This window comes from Homarus americanus, unplaced genomic scaffold (genome assembly GCF_018991925.1).
Source record: "Homarus americanus isolate GMGI-L3 unplaced genomic scaffold, GMGI_Hamer_2.0 scaffold41366, whole genome shotgun sequence".
In the NCBI taxonomy this organism is placed as follows: Eukaryota; Metazoa; Arthropoda; class Malacostraca; order Decapoda; family Nephropidae; genus Homarus; species Homarus americanus.
In genome coordinates this window covers 1,725,484-1,752,186 of record NW_024723541.1, presented here as the reverse complement: position 1 = coordinate 1,752,186, position 26,703 = coordinate 1,725,484, and positions in this window count along the sequence as shown.

Here is a 26,703-nt window from a genome sequence, read left to right as displayed (position 1 = left end):
ATTGAGGAGACTGAAGGAGAAGCCAAGATAAATTCGGTTCCTAAAAACAGGTTTCCTTCGTTGGGTGTTTCCTCGCCTGGAGCCGCGGGTGGCGCTTCAAGTTTAGGGAGAAGTCATCTTTTCCTGTTCTCTTCCTCCCCTTTCCTCTTTTATCCTCTTTCCCTTCCTCTTTTCCCCCCTCCCTGTTTTCAGCCCCTTCCTCTTTTCTTCCACTTCCTCTTTCACTTTTCTCCCCTTCCTCTTCTTTCCATTCTCTTTCTTGTATCTTTCGTCTTATGTTCGTTCTTTCTTTCTTTCTTCTTCCTTCCTCTATTTATTCTATTCCTCTTCCGTAACCTTATGCTTTATTTCTCCTCCTTTCCACCTCTTTCTTTATTTCCTCATTTCGTTTGTCTTCCATGATCTATTATTATCACCTTCTTCCTCCTCTTCCATATTTCGCCTCTCTTCCATTACCCTAAAACCTTACTCTCCTTTGTTCTTCATTCCTCCTCTTCCGTAATATTATCTCTCTCTCTCTCTCTCTCTCTCTCTCTCTTTCTCTCTCTCTCTCTCTCCTCTTGGGCAATATAGTACTTAGTCACCATCATGAAGATTAACACCATCATTATCATCACCACCAACACTATCTTCATCACTATCAGTTACCATCGTCATCATCATCAGTCACTATCATCACCAATACCATCATCGACACCATCACCTACATCATCACCTACACCATCACCTACACCATCACCTACACCATCACCACACCATCCCCTCCTCCCCACCACACCACTACCATCCCTTTCCCCCATTACCAACTCATTCATCATGCCTCCTCCCCCACCACAGCCAAACTGAAAATAACACCACACAGACCATCTACACTGATGGCTCTCTAAACACTGCCTGTGGGAGGGCTGGCAGTGTTGTTATTGTGACTTACCTAAAGCAAATACAATAGAGAAAATAGTTAGAATAATAACTTTAGAAAATGAACTATTTGTCATATTCTCAGCCCTGATACTTTATTAAAACACTGCTACTGACACTCTCATCATCATTGACTCCTTATCCTCACTACAAGATCCCTCACCTCAGATTATCAAGGTCTTCCAGGGTCAAGTTGCCATGGATCCACTCTCATATAGGCCTCTGTGAACATGACAAGAGTTGATACATGAACTGAACTTGTACCAAAACCACTGTTGAATGCACTCTTAAGTCAGTCAAACTGAACCTTACGTATTAACAGCTACAAGTCTATCCATTGTAACGTCTTAACTAAGGTTAGGATATAAGCACCTGATGTACAGAATTAAACAAACAATGTAATGGGATAAACTCTTTTAACATTCAATGCCACAATATCCTGATAACTAAGGTCTGATAAACACCATAACCACTCCTCGTCACCACACCTACAACACTGCCACAACCCACTCCACTACCACAACCACTCCACTACCACCACCACAGCCACTCCACTACCACCACCACAACCACTCCACCACCCACCACCACTCCACCACACTAACAGCAACATCTGTAGAAGGATTATTTTTCCAGTTATTTCCTCAACACGAACTTCCTCCGCCTCCCCTTCCCCTCATCTCCCTTTTCCAATCCTCCTCCTCCTCCTCACCCTCTCCTCATCCTAACCCACTCCTCCTCCTCATTCTCTCCTCCTCCTAACCCTCTCCTCCTCCTCCTCACCCTCTCCTCCTACTCACGCCTCTCCTCCTCCTAACCCTCTCCTCCTCCTAACCCTCTCCTCCTCCTAACCCTCTCCTCCTCCTAACCCTCTCCTCCTACTCACGCCTCTCCTCCTCCTAACCCTCTCCTCCTCCTAACCCTCTCCTCCTCCTAACCCTCTCCTCCTCCTAACCCTCTCCCCCTCCTCCTCCAACACCACCAAACCAGTTTAATTCCTGCTCTTGTCTTGCCAGCCTCCCCAAGTCCTCGTCTCACTAAAGATTATCATTAAGTCGCCAGGCTAAAGTTTCTCTCTTAGTCTTTATCTCCCTGAATCTCATTTTTAATCTTGCTACATAGTTTTAATTTTATCTTTCGGGATTTTAGAGACTTTAAGTTCTCTCTTTTCTGGGAATTTTACTGTATTTTAAGGGGATTTTATGATGTTTAGAGGAATTTATTGTATTTTAGGGTATTTTTATTGTACCTTAGGGATTTTTATTGTATTTTAAGGGATTTTATGATATTTAGGGTATTATATTGCATTTTCAAGATTTTTATGGCATTTTAGGGATATTCATTGTATTTTAAGGGATTTTAGGGGATTCTATTGTATTTTTGGGGTATTTTATTTCGTGTTTAAATTATCGTCCTCAGAGGGTTACAACAGATAAATATATGAATGGTATTAATTTATTTTCCACGGTATATTGATGTACTGAAGAGTTATTGAGAACAGTTATATAATGGAGGAGGAGGAGGAGCAAGAGGAGGTGGAGGAGAAGAAGGAGGAGGAGGAGGAGGAGGAAGAGGAGGAGGAGGAGGAGGAGGAGGAGGAGGTGGAGGAGGAGAGGAGTTTATGTTGAGGAATTATCAGAGAATAAAACTTCCCACATAGAGATGTTTTTGTTACTGCTGGAGTGGTGGGTGGAGAGGGTGGTGGGTGTGTGGGAGTGTGTGGTAGTGGTGGTGTAGGTGTGGTAAGGGATTGGGGTGGCAGCAGTTTGGTTAGGTTAGGTAGATTGTCAGTACTCTGGGATCGACTAAATGACCCTCAGAACTGGAGCTGAGACTTGTATCCACTCAGCCACTTCACCTATGGAGCCAATCAGATGGAAACCAGCTTAATGTGTTTAAAGAGTCTCTGAGACATAAAGCCGCCATCTTTATAACCTTCAGCGTCTTCATTAACCATCCTTTCTTACTCTCCTGATATTTATCCTTTTTTTTCACTTTCCTTTCCTCGCCATCAATCTCAATTCCAGTCTCTAACAGCGGCAGCGATCCATCTTCCTCCACCACCTGATCTGTTTCGAGCAAGCAAGCGCAAACACACACACACACACACACACACACACACACACACACACAAAAGAAAATCCAAGCCTTATTTCTTATATTGACAGGAGTTTGAGACACAGACAGACAGACAGATAGAGAAAATAGAAGGAAAAAAACAATGATTTATTCCCATATAAAGATGATAAGCTGAGAGAAACACGAGAGAAAAAAATAAAATTGTCTTCCTTGGAGAGTGAGTGTCAGTGTCTCTTAGTACTAACACTCAAACTAATCCAGGAGGATCACGTGACACTGGTGCCAAGCAAGGAAGAAAATCAGTGCCAAGTTAGTGGGATTATCAGAGTGTGTCTTGAGGAGTTAGAGTGAGAGGAAGGGAGACGTGGGTACCTGGGAGAGCTCACACACACACACACACACACGTAAAGTATACATGAAGCTCAGACGTTTAGGTCACCATGCCTAAGAAAATAACGATTACGCAGGAAATAATCTTCTTTTATTACTCTACAGATCAAAACCAAAATTAAAACACTGACAGAAACAGTTCAGAATTAAACCTATAATTAACAGTTTAAGATTAAACTCCTAAAAAAAAAAAAAAAAAAAAAAACCTCAAACGTTATCAGATTCATAATACTGACAGATACAGTTCAGACTATATCAGATCCGTATTCATAAAGCTGCCAAAAAGTAAGATTTTTTCCGACATCCTTCTGACTGCTGTTGATGTGGTAAACAGGAAGAGATTACAAAGGCGGGAGGTCAGGGAAGAGGTCACATTAATATTGACACTAATTACACAAAGTAGGAAGAGTTAAGGAACTATATTACAAAGGTCAAGAGAAGAGAAGAGAGAGAGAGAGAGAGAGAGATTCCATCAACAAACGTAAAATCAATGTAGCTCTTTCTCTCAAATTTATTCCTCCTAGAAAATATATCTACAATCTCTCCCTCACTATATCTCCTCGCAGTCTCTTCCTCCCTCCCTACAAGATTTCGCCTCCGTCTCTCCATCTCTAAATAGGCAATTGCTCCCACCATAAGCATCTTATAACATACACAAGCCAACAATAATATCTCATTTACATATAGATCTACAGAGGGCAGAATAGGATCTCTTCTCCTGAATGAAATATGGAAAGGGAGGGTGGAAGGGAGAAAGGAGGGTGGGGAGGAAAAGAAAGGGTGGTGAGGGAGGGAAGAAAGATGGGTGGGAGAGTGAGAAGGAGAAACTAAAGTGATAAAGAGAGAACGGGAGGAAGGAAGATACGGGAGGTGAAGAAATTAGATGGGAAAACTGAGGAAGGGAGAGAGAGGAAGAGGACTAAGAGAGAGAAGTAAGGAAGGAGTGATGAAGGAAGATGATATCCTAAGTGTTATTTTATTTACCAGAAGGAACAGAAGAGTACTGAAGTAATTTATTCATTCAACAATATCATAAAACCACTCTGACACTATTAGTAAACTGACTCACAATGAAAACTAAACAGCTTCATTCCTGCATCACTAGCTCAATGAGAACTAGCATAACGTTATTTACACTCTAGACAGTAATTAAATAGTTTTGTTAATAATTTGAGTAGTATTGTTTAAGAGGATAACAAAATACTAAGCTCAAGTAATGTGATTTAATTAAAAAAAAAGTCGTTGTAAGACTGCTGTGTTTTCGTTGCCACTTTGAGATAAATATTATTGGAATACCTGATGTGTTCCTCTTTTTCAGTCAATATTTTATTTACTTCTCAATTCCATCATTTCGAGTAATCATGTTCACAACTCCTGACTACACAGACGGACGCAAAGAGAACGTGAAAAAAAAATATCAACATCGTGTATTCAGTCAAGATAATATAAACCAAACCGTATCCACCAACAGTTGTATACAATGGTACTTTAGGCAGCTTCATAACACTGAGCCAAGAGTCGAGTCGTGGGCCATAGTTCACAGGTATCATCAGTTCGTCTATCCTGTGATCCTGTCTATCCTGTGATCCTGTCTATCATGTGATTCTGTGTATCTATCCATCATCTTTATTCCTTCCCACATTTGTGTAAGTAAGAGCAAGGGAAGGAGACATTTTGAAGGGAAGGAAGTGGTAGAGGAGAGTGAAACAAGTAAGGTGAATAAACTGACAAGAATAAACTAAAGCAATAGTTAAATTTTTCTCCATTCTTGCTAAATATAATATGCAAATTAAGTCCTCAATCTCTAGTGTTTAGTGTTAATTTAGTGTCTTTAAGTGATTCACAAATTGTAAAATCGTGTCCTTGTCATCTTAGGTGTGTGTGTGTGTGTGTGTTGGAATTACTCTGGAGATGCTTCGGTACGTTAGAGTCAACCAATACTTCAACTTTGTTTTTTGGTGATCAGTTCGTGCTAAATGAATTATAGCTCCAACACCTGGCACTACTCTTGAAGTTCATTTCTTCCTTCGCCATAATTCAACAACATAAATTCCTCGTGCTAGGATTGTTGCAGGGAATTTTGGAATCACGTGAAGAAGATTAACCCTTCCCAACTTATTTCACCTTAACGCTTTTCAAAATTAACCTCGTCTTACTTAACGCTAACCATACGCTAATCTACCCCTATGCAGCGTTAGGGTGTTTAATCATCAGGTGAAATAAGGGAGGATATCCTTTCAGAGATTGAAATATTGTGAGCGCTAGTCTTCTAACTGGACATGAGGGGTCAAGACGAGAATGAACCTGAGAATGCGGTAGAAAATAAGCAGAGAGCTGTAGTCCCCCCATCACACACGGTACTCACCCATGCAGGCCCAGGTAAGATTTCCACTAATGTATTCTTTTGTTTCTCGTAATATCCATTTGTGAGTTACTTATTAATGTGAGTAATTGAATCAGCTTAAGTTTACAACGTTGAGTTTAGTTTTGTAGGAAAATATGAGTAATAAAGACTGCATCTGTATGTTGACTCTTAAGTGTAACAAAACCGGATGATACGAGTGAAATGGATTGACTCTCTGTATATTATGTTTTATTATTCTTAAAGCCAGAGTCGGGGTCAGGACTGTAATTTTGTTATACTGTATTGTCCTTCCTATGAGTCGGACGTCTAATATATTACCCCCTATAAATTTTTTTACCTTCTAATGAGTACGAATTAAATAATGAATGTTAAGAAAAAAACTTCTACTATTTTTACTACAACAATTATTTTAGAATAGAGAAAGAATAAATGGATTGAGTTTTGTTTCAATATTGTTATAAGAGCGAGACGCTTGAAGGATCATCTGTTATTTTAAAACTCATATTCAACGCGTTGGAATGTTTTAATAGTTTTTATTCTTGTATAATAATAAAAAGAGCAGCTTTTATAAGTATTAATATAGTTACCAGTGATCGTAATATTTCTCACTGGCAAAAATATATAAAGAACTTTGGGTCTTAATTCATTATTAGAAAAATATAAGTACCTGTATTTCATTCTAGCTCCGGTAATGTTCAGTAGAAAATGCTCCTAACTCAACTCTATCATTCTACAACAGTGATACACGGATATAATGGAGTTCTTCAATACTTTCACTGAATTAACAAAACTTGGTTAATTATGTATTACTTCTCGTACTTATGTCTGTTGTTGGTTTACCAGACATGTTTTACACAAATGTCTCAGTTTGCTAAGGAGTCTTTTGGTATTAGAGAAATTAATTGAATTTCTAATAAATGAGCGTCACTCTTCTGTTTGCAAGTTTTTATTTATTTCTGAATGTTGCAGCACTGACGGTACCAACTGGGGTGTGCCAAGAAGTTAGCCAGCACCGACGAGGATGTGCTAGAAATAAACCAGAACCAACGGGGATGTGCCACAGATGGGGATATGCCAGGAACCAGCCATCGTAACAGCTGACCTTAAATGTTAATCCAGGTGATGTGACCATTTGAAGTATTTTAGTCTTTCATTTTGGAGGTACTGACATTACTTCCCTTGGGTAGTGGCTGACTGTACTCTGGGGAAGGTGTTATTATCGAAAACTATCACGGTTACTTTTTGTTTTGTCTATTGCAACTCACCAGCAGCCAGGCATCACTGAACGTTGGGGTAGAAAGCGTTCATGGAATTAACGGAAGCTCTTCAATAGTTAAGAGAAGAGAGTGGGAAGAAGAGAGGTGGAAAAAGGAAAAGTAGAAAACGAAGAACAACGACAATAAAAAAAGACGAAGAAAACTAGAGAAATAAAGAAAGGTTTCCTAAGACGAGCAGGATGAGGCAGGGAAGTGATAGGAGAGATAGGAGAATCACAGGTAATCAATAGACTCACTTCACAGGTAATCAATAGACTCGCTTCACAGGTAAATTACACCCAAGCTATGACTAACACGATATGGTAATGTGGGAAGGTGTGATTTGGGTGCGAAATGGACAGTCATGGTGGAAAGATCAATTACCATAATGTACTACACTTTCCTCTGAGTAATGGAACAACATTCGGTATCCTACTTTGAGATAATGAGATGTGGTGGTGGTGTCCCAATGTGCAATTTTAACGCTAAAGTCGTATTTTTAACTCGATAGTCTCGGATCAGCGTTAATCTACGATCCTTTTAGTTCATTTTATATACACTAGTTAAAGTTAAATGCTGTTTCACTTATAGGTTGAAAAATCTTAAAGGTTACGTAGACTTTTTTTTAAGAATCTCTATTTATACCGTAGATTAAGTGTACAAGTTAGATACCTTCTCACATCTCGCTATCATCTCCAATCCTATACGAATCTCACAAACCACGATAAATTATCTTCAATATCACCTTTACGTGGGAATTGTGTTGGGAGAAGGTAAAAGAAAATTGCAGGTATGACGGGTCAATATTTGTTAATTTGCATCTAAATTGGTTATTTCCTTCCACTTTGATGGTTCAGAGGTGCGCCAGAACACACCTGCATCATCAAAGGTTCCTACGTTAAATTTCTCTCCTTAATTGGGCATATGACAGTCTCCCCCCCCCCTTAACTGCCTCGTTTAAAAGCTCACACGCTAATGTAGGTTCTTAAGGGCTCCTACGTTAATTAGTTTTTTTTTCTATAACTGTTCTAACTGAACCTCAAGCGTAATTTATGATTTTTGATAGACAGATTGAGAGAGAGACAAACATATGGATGGAGGAATGGATGGATAGATGAATGGATGGAAAGAGAGAGAAATTTAACTTACTGTTCACACGGGAAACTAAAGGAAATGTCTCCGAGTGGATATTCTGACGACAAGTGACATATTTCCTCTCTCAGACCTAACCTAACTTAACCTAGTTTAGAAGAAGACAAAGAAAGAAGTAACAACCAAAATAATAAAAAAAACGGAAGAGTAAAAGGAGAGAGTTGGAGAGTTGTTATGACTGTAGGGGAGGGGGAGGTTGCTCATCTCCATAACATTACCATAGTGTAGAATAAATAGAGATTCTTGAGGAGTGGAAGAAACATGATACCATACTGCTGAGAGAGAGAGAGAGAGAGAGACACACAACACTCAGCTGGTAAACAACTCTCTGAAAACTTATTTATATTTTGGTTTACTGAAAGTTAAGTCAATTTCCTGAGCTTATCAGAGATAGCCTCCGGGAGTGAAGGAGGAGGTGGAAGAGGAGGGGTGAAGGAGTGGAAATAGGAAGAGAGAAAGGGGAGGAGAGGAAAGGGAGGGGAAGAGGAGAAGGAGGGAATAAAGGAAAAACGAGAAGAAATCAATAGCAAGAAGAGAATGGGAAGCATGAAAGGATAACTAGAAATAAATACATACATACATACATACATACATACATACATACATACATACATACATACATACATACATACATTGGTAAAATCAATAGGCAAATTTTGAGAGAGAGAGAGAGAGGAGAGAGAGAGAGAGAGAGAGAGAGAGAGAGAGAGAGAGAGAGAGAGAGAGAGAGAGGCGTGCAGGTGACAGGAGCAGTCAGGTGTGATATAGTGTTTACATACCTGTGGAGGAATGAGGAGGAGTGGGCGGAGGAGTGGGTGGCGGAGTGGGTGGAGTAGGGAAGTAGGTAGTGGAGAAGGTGAAGATGAATGTAGGGAAGTGGGTGGTAGAAAGGGTGGAGGAGAAGGTGGAGTAGGTGGGGGACTGGGTGGAGGAGTAGGTGGAAGAGTTTGTGGAGGGTTGGGTGTGGCAAGAAATCGATGGGAGGAAGACGAGACTTCTCTACAATATAACTTCACAACAACCACACCCTTCCACAGCCACACCCCGCCACAACCACATTCCCCACCACACAGCCACACCCCACAGCCACACCCCTGCCACAGCCACACCCTGCCACAGCCACATCCTGCCACAACCACACCCTGCCACACACACCCCGCCCCAGCCACACTGCCACAGCCACACCCCTGCCACAGCCACATCCCCGCCACAGCCACATCCTGCCACAGCCACATCCTGCCACAACCACACCCCACAGCACCCTGCCACAGCCACATCCTGCCACAACCACACCCTGCCACAGCCACACCCTGCCAGCCACACCCTGCCACAGCCAGCACTGCCACAGCCACACACTGCCACAGCCATATTCTACCACAGCCACACCCGCACAGCCACATCCTGCCACAACCACACCCTACCACAGCCACACCCTGCCACAACCACACCCCCCACAACCACACTTCTACCACACAACCACACCCCTGCCACAGCCACACCCTGCCACAGCCACACCCTGCCACAGCCACACCCCCACAGCCATGCCACACAGCCACACCCCTGCCACAGCCACATCCTGCCACAACCACACCCCACAGCCACACCCTGCCACAGCCACACCCCTGCCACAGCCACACCCTGCCACAGCCACACCCCCACCACAACTCTGTCTGTCTCCAACCATAGCCTCTCCCACACTCCCTACACCTCCTCCTCTCCCCTACACCCTCCTCTCCCCTACACCCTCCTCTCCCCTACATACACCTTGCTACACTCTATCACTGGGACACCCTCTCAACCCTCCGCCATAAGCACAGACTTTGGAGATTTTTTTCCCCCAGGATGGACGAGTGAGGCGGTGTTATTAGCTGGGTCCCTTCCCCGTCCTATGAGAAAAAAAAAGAAAATTATTATTGAAAGGTTAAAGTTGTGCAAAATAAACACGTGAAGGGTAGTGAACAGGAGAGAAGGGTGGGGGATAAAGAATGGGAAAGAGGGAAGGAGGAGGATAACGAATAATGTTTGGGTTTATTTTGGTTATACGAATAAACGAATCTATTAAACGAAATATATTAAACTTTGTAGATTAATAAACTGTAGTTTATTAATCAATATCCTTCGTTAATCTGTCCATCATAATTTCAGTCAATTTGTAAACTATGAATCAAAATGTGAGAAAAATATCGAATCATGTTATCTAATTATTTCCAGCTCGTCACTTTCAACATGAATAACATCTATACACATCAATAAATCAACTGAGCATCATAAACATTATTAAACATCCACAAACATTTTACTAACAATAATCGTTTTGGAAAACAAAACCTCGAAATGTGCTCTCTCTCTCTCTCTCTCTCTGGTTGCACTTACCATAGAAACAACATCAGTAACATCAATAAATCCATTGTGGACTGTTCCCAGCTCCTTCGAGGCAGATTTGCAGTTGTTACTCGTAATGTATAACTCCCAGTGGACCCGTAACGTGTCCACCATTCTTCTCTACAGTTATTCGGTATTGTTTTTTTTTTTTTGTTTTTTTTTACGGGACGGTGTTCAGTGGATGTTATTTTTAGTTAGTGTGTGTGTGTGTGTGTGTGTGTGATGTAGTTATATACAGTCATAAAGTTAAACTCCCTTGCCATTTTTTCACGTTGAGTTATTCTTAAATTTCTTTTTTATTTTAATTTTGCTCTTGAGTTTAAAGAGAGCCATTGACTCGGTAATTACCACCAGGTTAAACTCGACGGCCGTAATTAGAATGCAATTTAGGATGCAAATTATTTCGTTTTAGCTCTAACACCTGTTTAAAAAAGAGAAGGTAAACATGAAAGCAACAGGTTAATGAAGATGGGGGGGGGACACCTCACAACCCTTTTACACCTTAGCTGGGACCTTCGTGTTACCTGATGGTAGGGGTACCTGTAATTACCTGGTGGTGCTGGTGTGGTAACCTGTAATGAAGTCCTAGTGACTTGTAATGAGGACCTACGATGGCCTGCTTGTGGTGGTGGTGATGGCAGTGGTGACCTGGTAGTGGTGGTGACCTATAATGAGGGACTTGTAATGACCTGTTAGTAGTGGTAGTATTGGTGGCTGATAGTGGTGGTAGCAGTAGTAGTGACCTGAAATGAGGACCTGTAATGACCTGGTATGAGTAGTAGTAGTAGAAGTAACAGTGGTCGTTTTACCCTCTTAAAGCACACTGAACCATCACCATCATCATGAAACGCTTTTACAGTCCTATGATCACCCTGTAGACATCTCCTATGCATAACTAAACCTCAGAGACAGTATCCTCCCTTAGGCTTTCAAGTGTTACGAGGTTGACTCCGTAAAAAATCTCAAGAGGCATTACAGTGAGATTTTTCTTTTTTTTAACGTGGTATCAGACGTGGTGGTGAGGCAGGCTACAGAGTTCCCCTCAAGACTGACCCAAAAAAGAGGATTTGCATCGTAGCATAACACTAGCTTGCTTATCTCAGTCCGCTGTGGGTGGTGACCTCATGAGAAAATCGAGAGGGAGATGGGAGGGTGAAGGGGGAGAGATTAAGGGAAGGGGGAGAGATTAAGTGAAGGAGAAATGGTGTGAGGGAAGATGAGTTTGATGACGAATGGTTAAGTTATGTTAGGTTATATTAGGTTATTTTAGGTTAGAATAAATTACACTAAGTTAGATTAGTTTAGCTTAGGTTAGGTTAGAAAGGAAGGACGCGTGAGGATGACTGTAGGGTGAAGAGGAACAGAGGAAACGGGGGAAAAAAACAACAGCTGTGGTAACCTACGAGTCTTCCTGGACCATAAATCCTACACATTGTTGTTCCTTCCTGACCACAATCACCTCCCATGGCCATAGACTTCTGGAGTTCACCTGCTGGACGTCCTGTGACTCTAAGGAACGACACCACCACCACCATCCACTACAGGGAGAGGAACGACACACACATATGATTCACTCTCAAGGGGGGGAAGGGGGCGAGAGACAAACACACTCACGATATGGGGAGATCTTAGGTGCGTGCGTGTGTGTGTGTGTCCTCCAGGTCTTGAGTGCTGTAACCTACTGAGGACTCGAATGAACTATGGGATGCCCTCGTGATTCGCAGCAAACAAGGAGGACACTTCTGAGGTGTTTCTGACGTCGTCTTAATATGAAACACTTAACAAGACACTCAAAGTCCATCAACGTTGACATAGAAAACAGTAAAGAACAGTGATAGTCTTATGCGACGTGATGAGGTGGACAGTAAACACGACCCCGTGTCTCTACCATCTACTGACCAGTCAATGGCTCCTGTAGTTCGTGGTCTTGTCTGGCAACACTGCAGAAGACCTTACTCACAGAGGTTATGAGGCCAGCATTCTCCTCCCTCGGACAGTTCCTGGCGAGGGGGGTGTGTGTGTGTGTGTGTGTGTGTGTGTGTGTTTTGTTTTATGTATAATTTTACGTCCTAGTATAAGTGTATGACTGCTCTGTAGGCATGAGTGTGTGTATGCATTTTATCATCAAGTAAACAGCTCTCAAGCAGACACTGTTTGTATTTATCTTGAAAACGCTTCAAGCTGACAGGAGATGTTAGCACTTATTTTGTAAACAACTCGAACAGAAAGGAGTGTTTATACGTATTCTGTAAACACTCCAAACAGACAGGGAGTGTTTGTACGTATCTAGTAAACAAAACAATCAAACAACCTCCCACACTAAAGGTTATAAATAAACAACAACCACCCGTGACCCTCAGCTTTAGTAACAAATAAAAACAACAACTTTTCTTTTACAAACGTCAATTTTTTTTCTCCCATTTACTTTTTGTTTTATATACTTTTTTCTAGTTATCCATTACCTGTGTTTTTTAATTTCATTTTATACGTAATATTGATTTTATTTTATTTTATCTATGCTTTCATTCTCAATAGTAGTAGTGATTATAATATTACTTATAACAATAATATAAAAACATATTATTATTATTATTATTATTATTATTATTATTATTATTATTATTATTATTATTATTATTATTATTATTATTATTGCTATCACTACCATTATCACCATTACTCTGTCAGTAACCTCCTTCCACTAATTCCAGGTAGGTTGAGCCAGCGAGCACCTGTCGGGAGCTGAGTCAACGCAGTCAGATAGCAAACACCATTAAGAATATTACCACAACACTCGGCACAGGTTAAGCAAGCCACAACTGTAATTAACCTGGAGTTACCTGTGGGCGACTAGATACCCACACGAGAGTAAGTGATGGGAACTTTCATGGCAAAGGAAGAGGTGAGAGTGAGAGATAGAGACAGTATGAGGGAGGAGATGTAAAAGTAATGAGAATGGAGGAAGTGAGGAAGAAAATAATAACAAGTTTTCTCGCCAAATAATGAATTTCCCCACAACAACAAGACTGTATCTAGTGTGTTAGTGTGATGACCGAGGAAGTAGTAGGGGAAGGAGAGAGAGATAGGTTGGGGTAGGTGTATTCATCCTCTCTCTCTCTCTCTCTCTCTCTCTCATAGCCTGTAGGTAGTCTGTCTCCCTCGCTCACTCAACCACTGCTGAAAAAGAGTGACCCGCAATTAACTGATGGCCGGAAGTCAGTCATACACCAAGATGATATTACGATACTGGAGGCTGTATAAGAGGGAAGAGAGCACACACACCCACACGCGCGCGCACACCCACACGCGCGCGTGCGCACACACACACACACACACACACACACACACACACACACACACACGCGCGCGCGCGCACACCCACACACACACCCACCCCCACACCCTACATACCTCCTTCCATAACACAGGTAGGTTCCTCAGGTGTTCATCTCCATATACCTTAGTTAACATCCAACAAGTATATTGGGTTACTTCGCCCTCTTGATATAGGTTACATAAGGCATCATTCATAGGCTTTGTTTGTCTAGTTAACGTGAGGGTGTACATTCACTTCAAACAGTCCGCGTCTCCTTCCGAATGAGTCAGTGTCGAAAATAAATGAAATAATTCAGCGCCAGCAGTGTTGAGATCCTGAACTACACACCTGTGAGTATTCTTGGTTATAATGTCCCTTACCTGAGGATGTTATACACATTTCCTCTAACATTTCTTTCTGAATGTAACAGTAAAGATAAATATAAACAAACAAATGATTCCTCGCTTCCTCTTGCCTTGGTGTTCTCTCCCTCTGCCCATGAGCATTATGACAACATAGAAATTTCAATATATTTTACATATATATCAACATGTTTATACGTGAACCTTTATAAAATTAAATAACTATGATGTAACACATACAAAGGCGTTTATTTTTCAATGGAGAGTCGCAATAAACGCTCCTTATGTACGAGATACTACAAACAAATATTGTAATAAATAGTCAAAGCAGATGCGACCCAAGTGACATCTTATCGCCCACCACCAGCTAAATCTCTCCCGGCGGCGGGGATGTATATAACTGCTTCACGTCCTATATTTACTAAAAGATTGGATCACTTGTTTTATTATGAATTTACACATTTTAGTGTGGTGGTCTGACTCACACACGAGTCACAGACGCGGGGGATCGGAGCAGTGCACACATCTCGCCACAGACGAGTGAATGAGCGGTAACCCAAACTCTAGTGACCAGGTACTGTCACCAACCTCGGTGTAGTGAGAGGTGCACCGGGCGGCCCAAACTGAGGGCTGGATGATGGTGCGATAATAAATACACCCAGTAAAGATATGGTCTCCGGGTTTGTGTAGTTTGCAATGAATAACACTTTACCAGATGTGCTTTATAAGGAAGAATCGGCTGGAGACAGCTGGCAACTTAAGGCCTTTTGTTTACTATAGGACGTAGTATAATATAATATGAAACAACAAAGCCCAACCATTAATTAAGCAACGGGGAACTAAGTAACCAATCACCGATCACTTTTACATCCATTCATAATATTTACTACATACTATAGTAAACAAACGGCCCTGAGTCGCCAGCTGTCTCCAGCAGTGTTCGAATAATCTTGAACGAGACTACCTAACCTAACATAGGTGTAATGCCATCATTCATCATATATAAATTGTATTGTCAATGTGTCACGTATTGTCAGTTTATAAGTGATTTAAAATTTTTGCTTTATTACTGTTAATGATATTTTAATAAAATGTGACTTTTTTCTGTGACTTTTTTCTGTGACTTTTTCCCTGCGACTATTTCCGTTCACCACGCCACTCATCTGGAGAAATTTCATATTAAAACAAGAGATCAAGTGTCATAACCTTCCTCAAGCTGAGGCCGATGATTCCTTTAAACATTAATGTAAACACACCTCACAGCAGACATGGGGCCGAAGCCATGGTACATTAAACTAGTAACTACACCTAACTCCGTCTACAAACAACACCCATGACAACTACGTGGAGTCATTTCCTGTAACTCTGGTTTTGTCACACTGAACGACTCTTGAATGTCCAGCCAGATGACTTCATATAACAAAGCACGACTATCAAGTGTCCAGTTAGTGATTTGATGCTATTTTTTGGCGGTACGCAGCTGTATGGAGAGGTGAGCCTCCTTACTCATACCCTCCTTGTTCGGTGACATGTGACTGTTTCGCCAATCAGCGTTGCTCTTGACTCGTGACACTCCTGCGCATGCTCAGATTGTCTAATTTTAGTTGACACTTGGCTTCTTCTCTGTGCACTGGTGTTTCATCTCGGTTTAGCAAACTATTCATCGTGTATTTGAAAACGAAGTCGCCGCCATTGACATTTTTAAGGTTCATGGTATTCTGCCAGCCTCTGTGAAGTGCTATAGGCGTTCATTCACAAACTATAGAACAGTTGTGGAAGGATATAAAGAGTTGGGTACTTTGTGTCGGCAACAAGAAGGAACATTACCAACAATATTTCGCTCTGTACTTGTCCGAAGCCGAATACAACGATCACAAGACCACCACTTCCTCCTACAAGTAGCACCACTGTGCCCTGAAGCATCTGTTAATTAAGGTAAGTTATTTTTTGTTTACACAAAGGGGGTCCAGGGGGGCTAGGAGGTTCGATCAGGTCCATCTGGTGTCTCGGGTTAGGAGGTTTCAGTAGGTTACGTTTCGTCAGTTTTGGGTGAATTTGCAGTTTTAGCCCCAACTACTGTTCGACCATAAATTTGTGTTTCCCGTGGTATTTGGTCTGATTCATTCGAATTTGACCTTCATTTCCGTCGGAAATGAGTCGTTGTGGAGTTATTACCTCCTCCCCCCAAAGAACCTGACCTCAGCAACCAAAGAAACCTACCTAACCTTACCAAACTTCCAAGCCGTTCCCGCCATATTAACCAGAAAATACTTATTTTGATATCTGGCACCAATGAAAGCAACTTTGTTGAAGCATCATGGTGTAATTTTACGTTTTTTGTGAACGTGAGAGTACGCACAGACCGAGCGGGTCATGATGAAGTAAAGTGGCGAATGACTTTGACATGAGAGAGGAGAGAAAAGAGAGAAGGAAAGAATATAAACCGGAAGTAAAGTAGTGGGAAGTAATAGCAGGTGGGCTGTCCACCTAGTTGAGTCCAGGTGATTGGTTGGGCACGTGCTGTGTATGGCCACCACGGCCATACACAGCACGCGCCTGCTCGCTCAGGGGAGGCAGGGGGGGAAGCTAAGGTAGCGAGGCATTTATTAGTGTAATGAGTGTTAATTTATGTGAGTTAAATAGTGGTGTTATTTATTAAAAAAAATGTGTATAGTGAGTCTGTTTCTTCTATGTTAGCATGGAGGCTCTTAGGCCACCAGTTTGAGCTTAGCTTTGTGTACACTCGGTAAGAAACTACCGTACAGGTGAGGTCCGATGATTTTCCAACTGAACATCCCCGTGTCTCGCGAGGGTTGGTAGGCCTGAATGTGAGACATTTCGTACTTAATTTGGGAGGCCGAAATTAGTTATTTCATCAACAATATTGAATTACTTTGTTACAATATGACTGGAGAATGTCAGTATATCTACATAAGTTAAACTGCATGTTATATTAATGTTCCACACACCGTGGACTACAGTAACCATGGAAGTGGATGAGTTGCCATATAGGAATGCATTATATGTTTGGCAGAATTAGTGGATACAGTTAAGGTATAAGGTTTTCTAAACCTGTGTTGCCAGGGATTGTATTTATCTTCAAGTTGAAGGTGTGTTCTCAGTCGGTGGCTCATGATCTTTTCCGCGACTTTTCTCGGTGTTTCTAGAAGAGAAATTGGTCTGTAGTTTAATACTTGGGTGGGGGATTTACCTTGTTTTGGTATGAGTCTGATGCTCGCTGTTTTAAATGTCTTTGGGAAATAACCAGAGGCGAGTGATGCATTAAAAATGTTTGAGTTGGTGTTTGGTAGATGATGATGTATGAGATTGTTTATTTTACTGATGCCTGGAGACTTGTTCTTGAAACTGTTTATTGTTCTGTGAATGTCGTCTGCGGTGATTGGTTTGATCAGTGAGGATAGATCGTCGAGAGTGTTTATGTCTATATTGGGACTCGGATGCCAGATGTGGGTTGTGTCTGTCGTGTGATTGGTTACTTATTGCTCGGTGTTCATACACAAGTTCAGGATTTCTTCGTTCCAATATGTCCTGAATTCGGGTTCTTGTTCTTTCGGTTCGGTTAATTTGATTTGATTGCTATTTAAGATGTAGTTTGATTCATTGCTGGAGGTTCCCATTAGGTGTTTAATTTTTTGCCAGAATTGTTTCCGGTTGTGGTAATTTGCATCTGTGTCTGTTATTAGTTTCTGTTAATTATTATCATATGCTTCTTGGGACATGTTTCTTAGTTGTTCGTGTATGGTGTTATATCGTGTTCTGTATTCTGGCGTCCATCCTTGTTCTACGAATAATTTAAAGTTATTGTATTGTGTCTGTAGGATTCAGGATTGGTTTGCGTGTTGAGGCTTGAGGTGTGGTAACGTTCGGTAAGGGGCGATCGGTCGAGTGGGTCATTGTAAATAACCGGACGACACGCGGTGACTGACTCAGATTTGCGTTAATTTCTCACGTGAATTTACTATCTCGGTTAATATCCATTTGAGACGAAAGTCGTATTAGGAAAAGTTGTTCCTATTGACGAAATATGATTAATGGTAAACACAAAATTGCTCTAACCGCGTTGTGGCTGAAACTGTAAAATACCCCTTTTTTTACGAGTTTTTTTACCACACAATTTCCCCCTCCTTCAAAGCCTTGCCCACTTTGTACAGTCTCACCCAAACGTTTGTTAACTCTCCCAGCCAGCTATTGCTGCACTGCCTGCTTCAGATGTATGAAACTGCCTCACTACCAACCAGAACATAAAACCGATACGAATGAATCTAAGGGTTCGAAGTAACAGACTCAAGTTCATACATCTGAAGCAGGCAGTGAGGCAATAGCAGACTGGGAGAGTTAACAAACTTTTGGGTGAAACTGTACAACTAACATTGTTGGAAATTGGCGCCGTGTTAACTCGTACTGTAAAAAGCGCCATCTATGGGTTGAAAATCCAAACTGAACCATAGGACTCAGGGGGTTCACTATAGCGGCTCATACTGATTGCCGAGAAGACTTGCTTGACTTTTTTGAGGTGACTGTACAAGTAGTCTGCTTTAGATGGTGACTAATGAACGTGTTTGTGATCAGTCAGGTGTAATTAGGAAGCCCTAAATTCTGATGTGCTTTCTACGATATGTTATTGTTAAAGGATTGAAGGAGATACGAAAAACGTACCAATTGATGAGAAACAGACCAACATCCGTCCAGCTTAAAAATAAATTTAGAATTAACTAATAAATCGATATACATAAAAAAATAAGCGCAAATTAAATAGTAGATAAAACAGAGGTAAATTAAATAGTAGATAAAACAGAGGTAAATTAATTAATGTATATGGCAAAATAGTAAACTCCCGTTATCCTCCATCACGAGATAAACTGTGTCATCCAGGAGAACCAATCAGACACTAATCAAGAAGGAAGCTGTATTAAGGGTCCCTAGATGACATCACTCGGCCAGCTAGCCAATCACATTCACGGATACTAAGTTGTAATTACACTTTTCACCTAAACAGGATCCTAAATGCATGCTGATTGGTTGATACTTTTATGCACCAATTTAGTCGTTTTCTCACTCATATGATATTATATGATATATGCATGTATACATATATAGATATACATATACATACTGAAGGTTCGAGCAAATACCTGGGATATTGTTGAAGACATCTCTATCCCCATTTGTTATTGAATTCCATTTACCTGTATATACCTGAGAACACTTTTACCTGCTGCTGACGATGATCACAGGTGTAAAATTTATTGTAAATAGAAACGGAGACAGAACACTTCACGTGGTGGTATTTGTGGTTCGTGTAATGTTCTCTCTTGTAATATTCTTAAGTCTTGTATTTGTTTAATGTGTGGGTGTGAGTGTGTGTGTGTGTGTGTGTGTGTGTGTGTGAGTGAGTGAGTGAGTGGTGTAAGGCACCCTGCCACTATCATCAACCAAGTCTGATTCCCAACTCGACCAACTTTCCCATCCGCTACTGAAACTCACCACAAATTTAACATATTAACACAACAACAAACAACAAAACTATTAATAATAACACAAACAACAACAAAAAATAATAATAACTGATCGTAAGCGCCATCATCTATATAATCATTTCTAAAGGTGACAGAATAAAGCTTTTCAAGGTCTAACGCGAAGAGAGAACTGAAATAACACAGAATTTTGAATTTCAAGAACAATTCTGAATCCAGGATAAAAAATTGAGATGCAAAAAGAACTCTGAATTGCAAAGACACTTCAGAAAGGAATAAACGATTCTAAACTGCACATAAAAAATCTAAAATGAAAACCCCAAAAATTCTAAATTCCACCCAAAAAAAAAAAAAAACCCTCTGAATTGCACGCACCTAAATTCTAAAACTGCAAACACAAATTCTACATTGCACACAAAATTCACATCTGTTTTCATTCGGATCTGTCATCAGCGCTTTTTGGGGGGGGGTGATAGAGGATCAACAAATTGGCTGCATAAAGTGAGCTGTGCATGATACGGTCTACGGTATATATTGCTAACTTGATGGCCAGTCGATGTACAGTTAATTGTTGCAGCTTTCAACACTGATAGTCTATTGCAGAAACTTATGCCTATTTCGGATTGTGTGGAAACGTGTTGAAAGGTATTGCTTTACGGAGAGAGGGGAGGGGAGGGGAGGTGGGATGGAAGGTGGGGGAGGGAGGGAGGAGGGAGGGATGGATGAAAGGGAGTGAAGGTGGAACGGATGTGGGTGAAGGAGAGATGAGGGGGGAAGGAAGGAGGTGGTAAGGAAAAGGAGGGATAGAAGGGATGGATGGAGGAAGAGAGGATATGGGTAGGTGGGAAGGGAGTAAGGGATGGATGGATGGAGGAATAAAAAGGATGGTGGAAATGAAAAGAAGAAAGAAGGGTGGGATGGAGATGGGAGGGAATGAGCGAAGAAGGAGGGAGGAGGGAGGGAGGAGGGAGGGCAAGGCAAAGAGAAAACTTATTCACACTACTAAATAATTACTATGTTTAATAATTAAGAGTGATTATTTCCTAGAATAATTAAAATATAATTACCTTTCATTATACATAGACGATTCTCTCTCTCTCTCTCTTGTTTTTCTCTCTCTGCGTCACCTGGAGGGTATAGGAATGGTTAGGTTAGGTTAGGTTTGATTTGGATAAGTTAGAGGAAATTAGGACTCTCTTCTGTATTAATAGACGGTTCTCGCCTTTGTTATCTCCTCTGTTTTATCCCTTTCTCTCCACATTTCTCCTCTTTATTTCTCAAACCTCTTACTTTCTCATTTTATCTCACCTCCCTCTTTCTCTTAAAATTTCTCCTCTTCCTTCTTTATCTTTCTTACGTCCGTCCTTCTCGTTTCTCTCTCACTTCACCAGCGGGAGACAGGCACCACATCCTTCAGATCCTGCCGCCAGACGTAGGATCCTCACCACCCTGCTGAAGGATTATCAATGATCGGTTTCATTACTCGAGCGAATCATTGATTGGATCTTCGTCTGGTTCTACCGAAGGAGGAAATGGTGGAGGGTGATGGAGGGAGGAGGGGGAGGAGAAGGAGGGAGGTAGGAGGTGGGGAGAGGATGGAAGGGGAAGGGGGTGAAGAGGGGGACAAAGGGAGAATGGAGGAAGGAAAAGATGAGGGAGGAAAAGAAGATGGAAGAGGGCGAGAGATGAGGGAATAAATGAGGGTGAGGAAGGAGAAGTAGATGAAGGAGGGTGAAAGAGGAGGATATCAAGAAGGAGAAGGAGGTGGGGTAAGAAAGACAGTAAAATATAATTAAGAACATAAGAATGAAGGAGACGAAAAGAAGGGAATGAAGAGAAATTAAAAAATCATCCACTTTCAAGAATTTATAATTTTTCACAACAGTTTTTGGCATCATGATCAATAACTAACACATTTACGTCTAGACATAACGAGGTTAAACGTAAATAGGTTCTAGAATGGAAATAGCTGCTTGTAAACAAACTTGATCTTCAACATAGACGAAAACGTAAGCACAGTGCCATACAGGCTATTGTAGAAAGGGCATACGAGTTATGTTTGAGAGTTTAGTGTATTGGTAATAGTCCATAGTGTTGATGTCCAAATAGGTGTTACTAAGTCTTTGCACACACTCCCACAAATATACTTCAAACACGTACACAATAGTACCACCAACAACATTTACACTTCCATACTCTTACTTCAACTATTATACACTATACAGTAATTCCCACACTTATATGTTAAACAACAATCACCCCTACTTATACACTCACACAGCCCACACATTATACACTACACAGCCCACCCATTATACACACTACACAGCCCACACATTATACACTACACAGCCCACACATTATACACACATTATACACTACACAGCCCACACATTATACACTACACAGCCCACACATTATACACCACACAGCCCACACATTATACACCACACAGCCCACACATTATACACTACACAGCCCACACATTATACACTACACAGCCCACACATTATACACTCACACAGCCCAATAATATCAGCTACACAGCCCACACATTTTACGCTACACAGCCCACACATTATACACTACACAGCCCACACATTATACACACTACACAGCCCACACACATTATACACAGCCCACACATTATACACTACACAGCCCACACATTATATTACCACACAGCCCACACATTATACACTAGCACAGCCCACACATTATACACTACACAGCCCACACATTATACACATTATACACTACACAGCCCACACATTATACACTACACAGCCCAATAACATTATACACTACACAGCCCACACATTATATACTACACAGCCCACACATACACTACACAGCCCACACATTATACACTACACAGCCCACACATTATACACACACAGCCCACACATTTCACCCATGCACACATTATACACCACACAGCCCACACATTATACACTACACAGCCCACACATTATACACTACACAGCCCACACATTATACACTACACAGCCCACACATTATACACTACACAGCCCACCCCTAAACTTTTATTTCCATATTTATGCACTACACAACCACCACCCCACTTATACACTACACAGTCACGCCCACACACAAGAGAGAGAAGCAGGCAGGTGGTCTCCAGGTGTATTTATAGGAGGTCGGCACTGGGTAATATGCATAGTTTGTTATAAATCTATTTGCATATTGACAGTGTCCAAACATTGGCACCGCTCACCCCAGTCACCCAGAACCTGTGTGGCGAAGCATCCTCAATAACAACACGTTGATCTGACGAGTCACCGACTGACGACTCTACTGACAGAAGCTGACGAGCGACTGACTGACTGTAGCTGATACTAACATCTTCATAAGATTGACTGTCAACACAAGTTACTCGTTACAATAAGTTGCTGTGTTTATCTCTCGTCAGGGGATGATGTGAGGAGGATGTTTTGGTGTGTGTGGGTGTGTGTGTGGGGGGGTGTGGGTGTGTGGGGGGGTGTGGTGGTGTGTGTGGGGGTGTGTGTGGGGGAAGGTCGTAACATCGTTCAGTATCCTCACTACATAACCACTATCTTCACCACATACTCGACCTCATAACTAATACCTTTCCCCTCATAACTGCAACATTTAACCAAACGTCCAATATGAATAAAAAATCAAGATAAGCTTAAACCAGCAAACTAAGCTTAAAACCAGCAAAATCAGCATAAAAACAGCAAACTAGCAGAGGAACAGCAACAGCAGCAGCCAACATTACCAACGTGTCTGCACCAGTTGGCAAATTGAAAGCAATTTCACGATAGTGGTGTAATTGTAATGACCGGCCTCTCTCCCTCGCCGACATGGTGACTGTCTGCTGTCTTTACTTTGTTTTAAGTCCTTTATGATTTACCTCTTTATAAAGTTATTGGACTCGCGTGAAGATCAGGCACCCCAGCTTATTTACCCTGAAGATTAGGCACACAAAACACTAACCTAACTTAACTTAACCTAACCTAACTTAACCTAACCTAACTTAACCTAATCTTAAAGGGTGGCCAGCCTTAAGATAACACAAGGTGGGGACGTAGTTAATCCTTACATGATCTAATTTATTCATGCATTCTCAGTACACACACGCGGGGGTTACTTTTATTAACTGTTAAAAGAATGCTTACTTATTTTGGGATAACTCTGTGTATATATATATATATTTTCTATCTAAAGATCTCTTCCAATAGTTGATGTGTACGTTATTTTCAACCCTTGTTTATTCAGACCAATGTGTGGGTCACCTGCTTTGAGCGAGAGGTATTTTTCAAGCGTAAACTGGGTCCTATTCTGGGTCCTATTCTGGGTCCTGTGGTCTTTTTTTTTTTTTTTTAGGAGGGAGGAGGCTTGTGAGTTTGACATGGTCGAGGTCTTTGTGTAAAATAAATGGTTTTAATCCACTCGAGGCAGATTTGCAGTAGGTCGTGATGTCCATGTGTTGGGAGCCACTGAATATGATAGAGGGTCAAAATAAAACTAACAGTAGGGTTGGGTTAGGTTAGGTTAGGTTAGGTGATGTGATGATGTGAGATGAGGTGAGGTTAAGACAAGCTACATTACATTAAGTTTGGTTTGGTGAGATAGTTTAAGCTAGGTTTGGTTTGGGTAAGCTATGTTATGTTAATTTAGGTTTGGTTGTTAGCTGAGATTAGGTTTGGTTAGGTTAGGTTAGGTCAGGTCTGGTTGGCTTGTTTTTGCTGGGTTAAATGGTTATGCTCTGCACATTTCATCTCTGTCGTTCCCAAACAAAAATAAATTGAAAGGTCAACTCGGGCACGTAGCGACGACCTCCAGTTTGTACTTAAACAAATATTGGTAAAAAATTGAGTTTGACGATGAAATTGTAGAGTATTGGAAGGGCCAGATAAGCCCTTCTTTTACACTGTCTGTAAACTCGAAATTCCTTTAAAAGTTCAAATGTAAAACTTTTTCGTTTTTTTATCAGTGCAAACTTAAGGAGTAAAAGTGTGTCCCAAAAGATGTATTGTGGCACTGTACTCGACCGTCTTTAATTCCCCAACTGTAAACTAAGGTACAATTGGACACGAACCAGCTACCCTTAGGACAGTAGGCAAAGGTTATATCCCCTCGGCCTTACATGTATATAAAAGAAAAATGTGCAACATCTTCCTTACATAGTGTTAATAAGCCTCTTTCTACTGTACTGTATATGTATAATCGGCTTTTTATAACAACTGCTATATTTTAGTGCCTTTTAATTATATGGATGAAAATAACAGTACATGTGAAGTTAATATCACCGGAAATTCACTTTCATGTCTCTTTTTAACACTATTTTTTACAATCTGGTTAATAAAAACTTTACTATGGTAGTTTAATACAAGCAATTGGATCTCAAAATAAACATATGGATTTCCGTCAGTTTCCACACGACTGTCAGAAGAATCTATACTTTACAACACGATATACGATAGTCCATACTGGGCCTTGTAATACTTACCACCAAGCTATGCAATGCCGCATCGCTCGTTGCAACAATTCAGTATGCTCTGTAACACAGTTGACGCTATACAATAGTGCATAATTTGCGATAACTGCTCGATGCGCTCTTCAGCATCATGGAAGATCGTTGCAACAATTCACTGCGTCCTTCAACATAGTGGACGCTATCCACACTGAAGTGATCCTTTGTCGGGACACTAACAGCGCCTGAGAGACGAGGGTCGGCGCTCACAACCCGAGGGGAATTCTTAAGTAGGCACTAACACTTACCAATATTAACCCACGTATGTATCACACTTACAAAAAAGTAGGTTACGTATGTACTCGCACTTATGAAAAACAGGTTATGTATGCTTCACACTTACGAAAAGGTAGATTCAGTACACACTCACACTTAACGAAAAACGAACGGCATGTTTATCGTCACATTTACACATTTACGGAAGTTTAGGAAAGTTTGCTGTCATACTTACGAGAGAATAGTTTACGTTTCTCTCATACTTAAGACATAACTGCTAAACTTAGGTTCACACTGAGGACAAACCATCTAAATTACTATTCAGGCTAGTAGGTATATCATACTTTTCACCTAGCAGTAGCTATTTTTGTTTACTATTTATATGCTATATTTACTTAATTATACAATACAAATTTAAGTGAAAAATAATATAATAGAAAATTATATTATACAAGATAAAACGTAACGTATTCTATTGTAGTTATATATTAAGGATAACATTATTTTTACGAGCAGATTCACAAAGGCACCAGATTAAGTAATGGTTATGGAGATAATTATAACATTTTACTATTTTATTGTAGAAATTAAGATCCATTGAACCTTAATACCTGAAACTGAAGCCCTTGAAAGAATGAGACAGACAGATTAGATCAGACAGACAGACAGACAGACAGACAGACCAATAAACATTCCCAGAAACCTAAACACACAACCACCGTCACAAAGAACCATCACCTGGCCGCCCCCTTCTCTAATATTACAGGTATTTTTCTCACCTGTCTCTACACCTGGTACTTCGTCTCCCATACATACATACACACACACCTGGACAGCGCCGTAATCTCGCCCAGCTTTGTTCGTGATGGGGAAGGTGACCCCCCCAGGTATACAAGCTCACCTGATCCTTATTGGTGTTTTAGTCTTTGTGCATTAAAGCCTCTCTCGCTGTTCGCTATCCTCTCTGGTTTTATCCTTCAAGGGGTCAATATTTGTATGGTGATCAGGTAACAATATATAGGTGTTTCGTGGTATAATGTGCAGGTGTTTCGTCATATTATATACAGGTGTTTCGTGGTATTATTTACAGGTGTTTCGTCATATTATATACAGGTGTTTCGTGACATCATTTACAGGTGTTTCGTGGTATCATTTACAGGTGTTTCGTGTTATTATTTACAGGTGTTTTGTTAAATTACATACAGGTGCAAGGTAGTAATTAATTGGGAGTTATTTTTTTTAGAGCGTGAC